Below are 13,692 nucleotides of genomic sequence, written 5' to 3' on the forward strand. Positions count from 1 at the left end.
ACACACACACATACACAGCCAGAAATGGTTTAACACAGTCGCAAACCAATAGTCATTTCATTGAAGAGGTTGACCGGAAATCAGTCAGCTAACTAATTTTGCTGCTTTAAAGGTCCTGACAGGCAGAGAGGATGATGATAGCTTATGGCTTATGGCTGCAAGCTGTTTCTGGAGAGGCTGTACTTTGGTGTCAGTGTAGCTAAGACGTAAGAATGAACCAACCATTGAAGAGCCAATGAAATTGCAACCCTGCTGTATCACCGTTTTACCCCTGGACTAGACATTTAGCCTCATGCTGCTTCAGGGGAATATGTCAGACCGGCATAGGTCACTTTGGATAAAGCCATCTGTTTAGATTTTTAAGTGTTTCATGGTTACAAGGTATGGTTACAAAATTAACTTTCCTTGTTTCTATTATTCTGAGTTTGATTTTAATTCAGAGATAATAAAATCAGTCATATCCATGATGCTAATAATAAATAATGTTGAACTGGCCATTTGAATGACTTTTACAAAAGATTTTAAATAAATGCTGTTCTTTTAAGCTTGATATTCATCAAAGAATTCATAATAAAATTCTGAATAAAAATGTTTCTGCAACAATATCAACCAGCACCTGTTTGCAGCATCAATGATAATAAAATAAGTTTCTTGAGCACCAAATCAGCATATTAAAATGATTTGTTAAATATCATGTGACACTGAAGACTGGAGTAATGATGCTGAAAATTCAGCTTTGCCATCACAGAAATAAACTGGTTATTATTGTTAATTGTTTATTATTACATTACCTTGGTCAAATGAAAGCATAGTAAAAGTCTTGGTGAGCCTAACATTTAAAAATCTTGCAGACCTCAAACTTAATAGTAATGTCAAAGTTAATGTGAACTTATTATATTGAACACACACACACACACATTCTAAAAATTCCTGGGTTGTTTCAATTCAACTTTGGGCCAAATATGGACTAACCCAACTTTTGGGATAAAAATGTAATTTAAAATGTCTCAAGGTTACGAATGTAACCCTGGTTCCTTGAAGGAACGAGACGCTGCGTCGAGCGCTTTGGGGAACGTCCCTGACGAGACCGACTCTGAATATCGTGTGCAATCTGTCCAACGGAAGGGCGTGACGTCACGGGCGGGGTGACGTAGCGACCAGGAAGCTATAAATGCACGTGCCGCGCAGCTGGCTTCAGCTTCGAGTAGGGAAGCAAGCGCCGGCAGGGGTGCCGGGAGTATGGCTCTGCGACGCAGCGTCTTTTTCCTTCAAGGAACCAGGGTTACATTCGTAACCTTGAGACGTCCCTTTTCAGGAACTCGAGCTGGACCACCCTGCAGCGTTGCAAATGTCCAAGAGGGACATACCTGCTGAAAAGGCCCTAGAGGCCACCATACCCCGAGTGGAGTGAGCCTTGGCTCCCAAAGGAAGGGGAAGACCAGAGGACTCATAGGATACGTTGATAGCCTTGACTATCCAATGACTTAGGGTATGCTTGGAGGCAGGAGAACCCTTTTTAGGAGGACCGTAGCAAACAAGCAATTGGTCAGATTTTCTCCACAGGGCAGCTCTGTGGACGTATGCGTCCAGTGCTCGCAGAAGGCCTGCAGTACAATAGGTTGTGGTGTAACAGAGGGAACCTTGGGAACGTAACCCGCTCGAGGATATAAAAACACTTTGGCCATACCAGGGGTAAGTAGGGGCCACCGAAAGGGCCTGAAGATCTCCAACTCTCTTTAGCGAGGTGATAGCCAGTAACAGGGCAGTCTTAAGCGTCAGATGTCTATCTGGGATATCATGTATCGGCTCGAATGGAGCTTTACAAAGAGCCTCTAAAACCACAACCAAGTCCCAGGAGGGAACACGGGGCCGTACTGGAGGCCTCAGCCTCACCTCACCGCAGAAGAAACATGTAACTAGGAGGTGTCTACGCACTGACTGATCATTGAAAGGGACATGGTAAGCAGCTATGGCCGCCACGTACACCTTTAAGGTGGAGTGGGTTAACCCCGCAGAGAGCCTAGCTTGTAGAAATTCCAGAACTGTACCAACTGGGCAGTTAACAGGGTCAAGCTGACGGTCTCTGCACCATGAGGTGAAGAGTTTACACCTCAGGGCATACAGTTTCCACGTGGAGGGAGCTCTGGATTGGAGGAGGGTCTCAACAACCTCGGTTGAGAGACCGGATTCTATGAGCTGTGCCCCCTCAGGGGCCACACCCACAGTTTCCACAACTCCGGGCGAGGGTGAGTGATCGTGCCCTGCGCCTGAGAGAGTAGGTCGGCCCTGATCAGTATCTCCCACGGAGAGCCGTCGAGGAGCGAGACTAGATCTGCGAACCATACTCGGCCCGGCCAGAATGGGGCTACTAATAACAGACGGACCCCGTCCCAGCGTACTCTCACCAGAACTCCCAGGAAGCTCCCAGAGGAGCTGGACGAGCTAGAGAGAACCAGAGGGGACATTGCGATGTCTCCTTAGTTGCAAAGAGGTCCACCTGAGCTTTGCCAAACACTCTCCATATCTGCTTCATCACCTCGGGGTGAAGCTTCCATTCCCCGGGCCCCTGCCTCGACAGTATGTCTGCTCCCACATTCAATCTCCCAGGAATATACACTGCTCTGAGCAAGAGGAGTTTGCCCTGGGACCACAGAAGGATCTGGTGTGCCAGCTTGTACAAGGGGCGTGAATGCAGACCCCCCCTGGTGATTGATATAAGAGACCACCGCTGTGTTGTCGGTGCGCACCAACACATGGTGATCCCTCAGGCTGGGAGGAAATGTTTCAATGCTCGATAGACTGCTAGCATCTCTAGGCAATTGATGTGCCATGTCAGATGGCGACCACTCCACGGACTGCGGGCAGGGTGGCCACTCATGACCGCACCCCAACTGGAGAGGGACGCGTCTGTCGCTATCGTTACACGGCGACAAAGAGCTCCCAGCACCGGGCCCTGATTCAAGAACCAAGGTTTCTTCCACATGTCTAAGGCATGAAGGCATCGCCGTGTGACCTTCATAATTCGAAGTGGATTCCCCCTCGGGGAAAACCCTTTGGACTTGAGCCACCACTGCAGGGGTCTCATGTACAGCAGGCCAAAAGGTATCACGTTGGACGCAGCTGCCATCAGACCTAACAATCTCTGAAATTGTTTGACAGTGAGTGACTGGCCTTCTTTGACTCTCTCGACTGATGTGAGGATCGACTCGATCCGAGCAGGAGACAGACGTGCCTGCATCGTGGTCGAATTCCACACTACGTCTAGATAGGTGGTTCTCTGAACTGGAGAAAGTACAATCTTCTTGGCGTTTAGTCTCAAACCCAGCTCCCCCATATGTGCGAGAACGACATCTCGCTGTCGAACCGCCATCTGCCCTGATTGAGCTAAAATCAAAATCATAATTTAGAATGCGGATGCCCTGCATACGGAGGGGAACCAGAGCCGCATCTACACTTATCGTGAACGTGCGGGGTGAGAGTGCAAGGCCGAAGGGAAGTACTCGATATTGATAAGCTTTGCCCCCGAAAGCGAACCTCGGAAACTTCCTGTGTTGTGGAAGGATGGATATATGGAAGTATGCGTCTTTGAGATCTATTGTGACAAACCAGTCCTCGGATCTGATTTGAGGTACGAACTGTTAGACAGTGAGCATTTTGAACTTTAGTGGCATAACTGAGCGGTTCAGGTGACGTAAGTATAAGATCGGACGCAACCCCCCATCCTTCTTTGGAACTATGAAAAACCGTCTGTAAAACCCGGACTCCCTGTCTAGAGGAGGGACCACCTCGATGGCCTCCTTCCTTAATAGGGTATTCACTTCTTGTTCCATAACCAGAGCCTCCCGGGGCTGATTATTTTCGGTGTAACCCCGTTGAACATTGGCGGTGGATGACCGAACTGAATGCAGTAGCCTTTTTCTATTGTATGCAGGACCCAATGAGATACATTTGGCAGTAGTTTCCAGGTTGCTAAATAATCTACTAAGGGAATCAGTCTCTCGAGACTGACCTCTGGTGTAAGAGGCCCCCGAAGGGGTAGCGAGCATCCCAGCTCCGCTACGCTCGCAGGCAGAAATAACTGGGAGCAGCGCTCGCTGGAGGCCGCTCTGCCCTGAAACTCTGGCAGGGTTGGCAGACCGTCCTCCCGAGGGCACTGAGGTGAGGCGGGCACCGTATAATGAGGTGGACCGTGCTCTACCCCAGTAGGGGCTGGCCTCTGAATCCCTACTCCACTGGCGTCAGGATTTCTTTGTCGAGGACTTCCGGGCCTCGATGACTGTTCTTAAATCTGGCTTAGATTTGGAAGTCCCCGACCCAGAGCGTCGCTGAGGCCCTCGGTCCCGACGTGGGGGAACACGAGCGGCGACACTCTGCTTTTGAGCCTCTCAATATGAGGAGCCGGCATGTGGCGTGGGCATCTCCCGCCCAGATGCACCACGAGAGCAACGAGGGAGGAAATTCTGGTACGCCGCCGCCTGCTTTCGTGCCTCCTGGAACCTGTTGACGACAGTATTGACTGTGTCGCCAAACAGGTCAGAAGGCTGAAGCGGGGTGTCCAGGAGGCAGACCCTGTCTCTCTCTTTCTGCTGTGTTGTCGGTGCGCACCAACACATGGTGATCCCTCAGGCTGGGAGGAAATGTTTCAATGCTCGATAGACTGCTAGCATCTCTAGGCAATTGATGTGCCATGTCAGATGGCGACCACTCCACAGACTGCAGGCAGGGTGGCCACTCATGACCACACCCCAACTGGAGAGGGACGCGTCTGTCGCTATCGTTACACGGCGACAAAGAGCTCCCAGCACCGGGCCCTGATTCAAGAACCAAGGTTTCTTCCACATGTCTAAGGCATGAAGGCATCGCCGTGTGACCTTGATAATTCGAAGTGGATTCCCCCTCGGGGAAAACCCCTTGGACTTGAGCCACCACTGCAGGGGTCTCATGTACAGCAGGCCAAACGGTATCACGTTGGACGCAGCTGCCATCAGACCTAACAATCTCTGAAATTGTTTGACAGTGAGTGACTGGCCTTCTTTGACTCTCTCGACTGATGTGAGGATCGACTCGATCCGAGCAGGAGACAGACGTGCCTGCATCGTGGTCGAATTCCACACTACGTCTAGATAGGTGGTTCTCTGAACTGGAGAAAGTACAATCTTCTTGGCGTTTAGTCTCAAACCCAGCTCCCCCATATGTGCGAGAACGACATCTCGCTGTCGAACCGCCATCTGCCCTGATTGAGCTAAAATCAACCAATCGTCGATATAATTTAGAATGCGGATGCCCTGCATACGGAGGGGAACCAGAGCCGCATCTACACTTTTCGTGAACGTGCGGGGTGAGAGTGCAAGGCCGAAGGGAAGTACTCGATATTGATAAGCTTTGCCCCCGAAAGCGAACCTCGGAAACATCCTGTGTTGTGGAAGGATGGATATATGGAAGTATGCGTCTTTGAGATCTATTGTGACAAACCAGTCCTCGGATCTGATTTGAGGTACGAACTGTTAGACAGTGAGCATTTTGAACTTTAGTGGCATAACTGAGCGGTTCAGGTGACGTAAGTCTAAGATCGGACGCAACCCCCCATCCTTCTTTGGAACTATGAAAAACCGTCTGTAAAACCCGGACTCCCTGTCTAGAGGAGGGACCACCTCGATGGCCTCCTTCCTTAATAGGGTATTCACTTCTTGTTCCATAACCAGAGCCTCCCGGGGCTGATTATTGTCGGTGTAACCCCGTTGAACATTGGCGGTGGATGACCGAACTGAATGCAGTAGCCTTTTTCTATTGTATGCAGGACCCAATGAGATACATTTGGCAGTAGTTTCCAGGTTGCTAAATAATCTACTAAGGGAATCAGTCTCTCGAGACTGACCTCTGGTGTAAGAGGCCCCCGAAGGGGTAGCGAGCATCCCAGCTCCGCTACGCTCGCAGGCAGAAATAACTGGGAGCAGCGCTCGCTGGAGGCCTCTCTGCCCTGAAACTCTGGCAGGGTTGGCAGACCGTCCTCCCGAGGGCACTGAGGTGAGGCGGGCACCGTATGATGAGGTGGACCGTGCTCTACCCCAGTAGGGGCTGGCCTCTGAATCCCTACTCCACTGGCGTCAGGATTTCTTTGTCGAGGACTTCCGGGCCTCGATGACTGTTCTTAAATCTGGCTTAGATTTGGAAGTCCCCGACCCAGAGCGTCTCTGAGGCCCTCGGTCCCGACGTTGGGGAACACGAGTGGCGACACTCTGCTTTTGAGCCTCTCAATATGAGGAGCCGGCATGTGGCGTGGGCATCTCCCGCCCAGATGCACCACGAGAGCGACGAGGGAGGAAATTCTGGTACGCCGCTGCCTGCTTTCGTGCCTCCTGGAACCTGTTGACGACAGTATTGACTGTGTCGCCAAACAGGTCAGAAGGCTGAAGCGGGGTGTCCAGGAGGCAGACCCTGTCTCTTTCTTTAATTTCTGACAGGGTCAGCCATAAATGCCTCTCCGAGGCCACTAAGGCTGCCATAGACCGCCCAATAGCGCGAGCGGTCTCTTTAGTGGCGCGGAGGGAGAGATCAGCGGTCCTTCTAAGCTCTTCAATATCATCAGACTTGATCCCCTCCTCCTCGTCGATATCTCCCAGCAGGTCGGCCTGATATGCTTGTAGGACTGCCATGGTGTGAAGGCAAGCCCCAGCCTGACCTGCTGCCACATAACCTTTGCCCACCAGCGAAGATGTAACTCTAAGTGGCTTGGTGGGCAACATCGGAGCCTTTAGAGACAATGCCGACACCGGGCGACAGATAGCCCGCGAGCGTCTGTTCGACCCGTGGCACCGCTCTATAACCCCGCTCTCCCAGCCCCATCACGTTGCCATAGTATAGTGAATCGGGGCCGAAGAGGCGGGTCGAATACGGATGATTCCACGATCTCGCTATTTCGTTGTGGAGATCAGGAAAAAATGGAAGGCTCCGACGTGGAGGTGGTTGCCTCGGCCGCAGAAAGCATTCATCTAGCTTGCTTTTCTGCAGCTCAGAATGTTTCTCGGCAGGCCATTCGATTTTTAATCTATCAACTGCACGAGTAACCAGCTCCAAAAGCTCCTCATATTGGGGCGACAGGGGTGGCGAATCCCCAGTAACAGTCTCCACATCGACCTCCTCGGAGGAAGAGAGGTGAAGAGCTGATCCCTCACCCTGGGGGGAAGAAACCGATGAGTGTGCTTCCGAACCCAGGGTTTGGGCACCTGATCTGGCAGATGAGGAAGGAGATAAGGACTGGCCCATCTCCATTCCCTCTGACAGATCCACCTGCGAACCCCACGAGTGCAGCAGCCATTCTGCCTCGGCAGAAGCGGGGCCGGCACCGCGGAGAACGCTGGTAAAAACTCCCTCCTCAAAGAGAGCCCTCCAAGATCGAAGCGTCCGCTTTGGCAATCGTTCACAATGCGGACAGTCGGCCCCCTCGAGAGCTGACTCAGCGGGCTTCGATCCCAGGCAAGCCACGCACAGACTGTGTGTATCCCCACCCGTGATGTAGCGAGGGCAGGGAGGAACACACTATCTATAACGTGGCTTGGAATCGCCCCTCACATGTTTGGTCTTAGCCTTTTTACTTTTGGCATATTGAGCTGTTCTAGCGATATTTAAATGCTTTTAGAGACAGACAACAATACAAAGGACCAACAGGACAGACTTTTGACATGCACACACAGAGCGCTTGCTGACAGACGCGACAGACAACTGCGCGGCACATGCATTTATAGCTTCCTTGTATATAGCTTCTAAAGTTTGAGGTAAATATGTAATAAAATATATTTAAATATGTTTAATATATTTTTACATGCGCATTTACCAAATTTAGTAATACTACCATTTCATTCAGCTTACTAAAGTCAAAAGATTAATTGTTATTAATCTTTTGGAAACTCTAGTTTATGAAAAAAAAGAGTACCTTACAGAGCAGCAGTTTTCTTTGTAAAATTGGGTTATGCAAAACATAAAAGATGCATTATGTTATTTTTACATCATTAGTGGCACCAAACTGAATTGAAAAATGAGGTTTTGCAGATATTTTCCTTGTCTTTCAGACATCATTTGGATGGCATTTGGTTGAGCAATGTTGCTGTGTCAGCCTGCACAAACAAATGAGCAATGCAGAAAGAGCCACAGAACAGTAGTGTTTACACTTTTGTTGGAAATCAGCTTACAAACGGCTTACGTAAAATTTGTCTCTGCACATTAAGCTGGAATGGGAGAATGTATTTTAACTTCAAAAAAATTACACACATCACCTCCAAGGAAGAATTTCTTTGACAGAAGCTTTGCCTGCACAGAGAAACTTTAGTTCTCTATAACAAGGCATCGGATACAGAAGAATGTGACTCAGTAATGGCTTTAATCACGTTAAACAAGCACAAAAAGGGTCACCAGACATATTAGCAAGGAGGTAACTCTTTCCTCTTTCACCTTTGTTACTCTTTCCTCTTTCACCTTGTTAAAAGCCTTTAATTTATTTACTTGGAATATTCCATCATGATGGAACAACAAACAGCTAGAGACTTGCTATTGAGTCGACAACCTCATTTTGCTGTTTGTTCTCGATCTTAATATCATCTCTATTCAGCTGTTCATCTTTGCAGTCCACTCTTCGAGCAGTACAAGAGGTCGTGGGGGTCTGGAGTTGCTAGGTGACTCTAGACAGGAAGATCAGAGAACAGACGTGACTGGAGACCCTTGACATCGAGCTTAGCACAGAGACGTCACTGCTCGTGTTTGAGCTGGTTAATGACAAGCAAAGAGTAGAGGCTCCTTCTGGCCTGTTCGTGCACACACATACACACACAAACATGCTCAGATGAGAATGATATACATAGACAGGATCTAAGCACCAGAAGATATTTTGAATCCCTGTTAATTGGCCCAGAAGACGCACGGAGCGAAAATAATCCCACTGACAGGAATCGTCCTTCAAACAAACACAAAACCCTGCAACGTTGATGCTGAAATTCGAATCATTAGACGCAAACATAGTCATTTGCAGAGTGCCATAGGTGTTCAGATGCTGTATGAAGCTGCTTTTCCCTCCTTCACAGTATTGTCAGATATATCTCAGCACCAGCGCCCCCCCTCTCGTTTGCACCAGCGCCCCCCCCCCTCTCGTTCCCGGCTGGATGGTATTTCCCTTTCGGATGAGCGTACTTCTCAAAGCCCGCCTCATTTCTTCCTGAGCTTCACGAAGAGGTGGCGAAGGCTTGGAACGCTCCATATTCAGCACGAACTCGTTCGTCTGTCTCACTAGCATTCTCCACACTGATGATGCTAAAAACAGGAACTACCACTCACTTCCGCCGGTGGAACAGGCGATAGCGACGCACCTTTGTCCGCCCTCTGCTGGACGGCGGCAAAAGCGGTGTTGCCATCTAAAGCCTCCTGTGTGACGCTGCGTCGGCGCTACTAACGATGGCTGCTTCATCGAAGCGCAGGTGTACGAGTTCCGCTGTGGCCGAGCTCTCACCCAAGCGCGCCGCTGTTTCAGTTTCCAGAGATTGTGACTATTTCAGCGTTGTTTGCAATGCGCAAGCCTGTACGGTTGCCCGCTTGCCTGCACACGAAAACCGTTATCACGGCTACCCAGATATTTCCCGAAAAAGGTGTAATTTCTGGTGTCCCGGCCACGGCCGATGGTGCTATAAATGTAGTGACGATGCCCACTGCTCAGTGCCCATCTCCGCATATAAGCACAGCCCTTCACACAGGGCTCGCGCCTATAAAAGCGACTCAAGTCGATCACGCGCACTACATAGTAGACGTGCCCACTCCTCAGTGCCCACAATCACTATGTCACACGCGTCATGTGGTTTCTGTAAAAACGAAACCCGTGCACGTTCGTCCGGCCACGGCCGATGGTGCTATAAATGTAGTGACGATGCCCACTCCTCAGTGCCCATCTCCACATGTAAGCACAGCCCTGCACACAGGGCCTGCGCCCATAATGTCGACTCAAGTCGGTCGCGCACACTGCATAGTAAACGTGCCCACCCCTCAGTGCCCACAATTACTATGTCACACGCGTCATGTGGTTTCTGTAAAAACGAAACCCGTGCATGCTCGTCCGGCCACGGCCGATGGTGCTATAAATGCAGTGACGATGCCCACTACCCAGTGCCCATCTCCACATATAAGCACAGCCCTGCACACAGGGCTAGCGCACATAAGATCGACACAGATCGGTCGAGCGCGCCGCATAGTAAACGTGCCCACTTCCCAGTGCCCACATACACTATGTCACATACGGCGCGGGGCTTCTGTAAAAACGAGGCCCGTGCACGTACATTCTGCACAGGCAGACAGCGAGTTTAAAGTGGTAAAAGTGCACACATGCAGCCCACGGTTACTCGCAGATATATCGAGTCCCACGGGACCCGCTCAGCCTCCCTCCAGTCGGTTAAGCGCCGGAACGGGGTCGAGGAAGAGCGATCTGCCCGCTGTGATCAGCGCGCTCCCCGCCTCAGATGCGCAGCACACTCGAGCGCCGCCGTTGCCCAGTCAACAGAGCGCGTTTCGCATCCAGCCCTTAGCCATTCATGCAAATGCATGGTCAGTGCTTCCAGGGGTTTCGGATTGGGTGCTAGGCATTATAAAGAGAGGCTACACGCTACAGTTTTCTCGACGCCCACCGTGCTTTTCAGCGCGCGTCGAAACTACGGTCAAAACAGAAGTAGCACACATACTTCGGGCCGAAATATCAAAACTGTTGAGCAAAGGGGCTGTAGAGCCTGTGTCTCAAAGCGAGGGGGGGCTGTACAGCAGATACTTTCTGGTGCCCAAGAGAGACGGGGGTCTCCGGCCCATACTGGATCTAAGACAGCTGAACAGGCATTGATGAAACGCAGTTTCAAAATGCTCACGACCAGGAAGCTCCTCGCGCAGATTCGCAGAGGGGACTGGTTCATGTCAATAGATCTGAAGGACGCGTATTTTCAAATACAGATAGCGTCAAACCACAGGCGATATTTGAGATTCGCCTTCGAGGGCCAGGCATACCAGTTTGCAGTCCTGCCATTCGGCTTGTCCGTAGCTCCTCGTACGTTTACGAGGTGCATGGATGCAGCGCTCGCTCCTCTTAGACTCAGAGGCACACGAGTGCTGAATTATTTGGACGACTGGCTGGTTCTGGCCCGATCATGAGCGGAGCTCATGGACCACAGAGCCGTTTTACTCGATCACCTCGAGAAGCTCGGCCTCAGTGTCAATTGGGTGAAGAGTTCGCTGAACCCCAGTCAGACGATCCTGTTTCTGGGTATAGTTCTGAACTCGTGTTCCATGACGGCGCGGCTGTCACCACAGCGCGCGATGGGCATTCAGCGTGCAGCGAGTTCTTTCCGCTGTGGCGCGACTGTGTCGCTCAAACACTGTCAAAAGATGCTGGGTTTCATGGCCTCAGCATCTCCGGTTCTGCGGCTGGGCCTGCTCCGCATGCGCCCCCTGCAGTTCTGGCTGAAGGCTCGGGTGCCGCGCAGAGCGTGGGCGTCTGGCCGGCTGCATTTCAAGGTCGATCAGAGCTGTGTTGCGGCTCTAGCATCTTGGACAGCGAACGGCTGGTACCGATCAGGTGTAAGCCTGGGGACTTCCCCGAGTGTGAAAATGGTGTCGACGGACGCCTCCACTTCGGGATGGGGAGCGCTGCTCGAAGGCAGACCGTCCTTTGGCCTATGGTCAGAATGGGAAAAGCTCCATCATATCAACTGCCTGGAAATGCTGGCAGTGGAGAACGCGCTGACGCGCTTTTGTCCCCATATCAAGGATCACCACGTCATAGTCCGTTCGGACAACATGTCCGTGGTGTCCTACATAAATCGCCAGGTCGGTCTCGGGTCCCGAAACCTGTGCAGGCTGACGGAACGCCTCCTGATTTGGGCTCAGCGCAACGTGTGCTCGCTGAGAGCAGTGCATGTGCCTGGACTGCAGAATCTGGGTCCAGACAGGCTGTCCAGAGGCAATGTTCCTACGGGCGAATGGTCTCTACACCCGCAAACAGTCCGGCTGTTGTGGCAGAGATTTGGCATGGCGGAGGTGGACCTCTTTGCGTCCCACGAAGACGCTCACTGCCCCGCGTTCTTTTCCAAGAACGAAAGCGCGCTGTCACGGAGATGGCCGTGCTGCCCGCTTTATGCGTTCCCTCCCGTCTCCCTCCTTCCAGAGGTGATAGAACGGGTGAGAGAAACGAGATGTTCAATACTGCTTGTAGCACCTCTTTGGAAGAACCAACCATGGTTCCCAGATTTGATGCAGTTAGCAGATGTCGCCCCGTGGCCGGTACCATTGAGGAGAGACCTCCTCTCGCAGGCCAGGGGCTCGATTTGGCACCCTCAACCGGAGTTGTGGTCCCTCTATGTATGGGCACTCAATGGTTACCCGCTGATCTCGCAGTGAGAGTGCTAAATACCATCACTCAGGCTAGAGCTCCGTCGACACGACGTCTGTATGCCTCGAAGTGGTCGGTGTTCTCCAGCTGGTGCACAGCTCGAGGTTATTCACCCCTTAGTTGTGAGGTGACGGAGGTCCTCTCCTTCCTTCAGAAGCTGTTGGATAAGGGCAGAGCCCCATCCACGCTCAAAGTTTATGTGGCTGCCATCGCGGCGTTTTCTGAAACGGCGTCCGGTCAGTCAATAGGAAGGAATGATTTAGTCATCCGGTTCCTCAGAGGAGCTAGGAGGCTGAATCCTCCCAGACCTCCGTCAGTCCCTATGTGGGACCTCGCGGCGGTTTTGGAGGCCTTGAAAGGTCCCCCTTTCAAGCCTATCCAATCGATTAGCCTTCAGCATCTGTCGTTCAAGACAGTATTCTTGTTGGCTCTCGCTTCTGTGAAGTGTGTGGGTGATTTGCACGCGTTCTCGGTGAGCCAGTCGTGCTTGGAGTTTGGGCCCAATGACTCAAGAGTCATACTCAAACCTAGGCACGGTTATGTGCCGAAATCCCTCAACACACCGTTTCGGGCTCAGGTTATTGCCCTGTCTGCCCTGCCGGTGTCAGGGGAGGATGGAGACTCGAGTCTTCTTTGCCCTGTCAGGGTTTTAAGAGCTTATGTGTCTCGCTCTGCTGCCTTTCGGCAGACGGAGCAGCTATTTGTCTCGTTCGGTGGGCGTTCCAAGGGAATGGCTGTTTCGAGACAGACTCTATCCAGATGGATAGTTGACGCCATAGCGTTAGCTTACGCTTCCAGGGGCCTTCAGTGCCCGTTGGGCGTCAGAGCACACTCCACAAGAGGCATCGCCTCGTCGTGGGCGTGGTCTACTGGGATCTCCTTGCAGGATATATGTATGGCGGCAGGTTGGGCCTCGCCGTCTACATTTATCAGGTTCTATAACCTGGAGGTTCCCGCTTTGCAAGCAAGGCTGCTGTCGGTATAGGCGAATCAGGGCCCTGAGGGGAATTCTGAGTTCACGAGCGCTATGCGCTGCCGACTGTTATATGGGCAGTATTGCGTAAGACCCGCATTGCCACATTGGTCAGGCCTTGCCTCGGCTGTGTGACGTCATATTGCCGCATCTACGGATGCTGCTAGATATGGGACGGAGGGCTTTTTCCCTTTTCTGTCCTGGACTCTCTGTGAGTCCCTCAGGTGACTGTGCACTGTAAATCCTGGGCGTTGCTTCAGGTTTATTGGTGTGTGATCCCTGCGCGCACGGCGTTTTACATTGGGTTCCCGTAGCG

Source organism: Carassius carassius, chromosome 49, assembly GCF_963082965.1.
Source record: "Carassius carassius chromosome 49, fCarCar2.1, whole genome shotgun sequence".
In the NCBI taxonomy this organism is placed as follows: domain Eukaryota; kingdom Metazoa; phylum Chordata; class Actinopteri; order Cypriniformes; family Cyprinidae; genus Carassius; species Carassius carassius.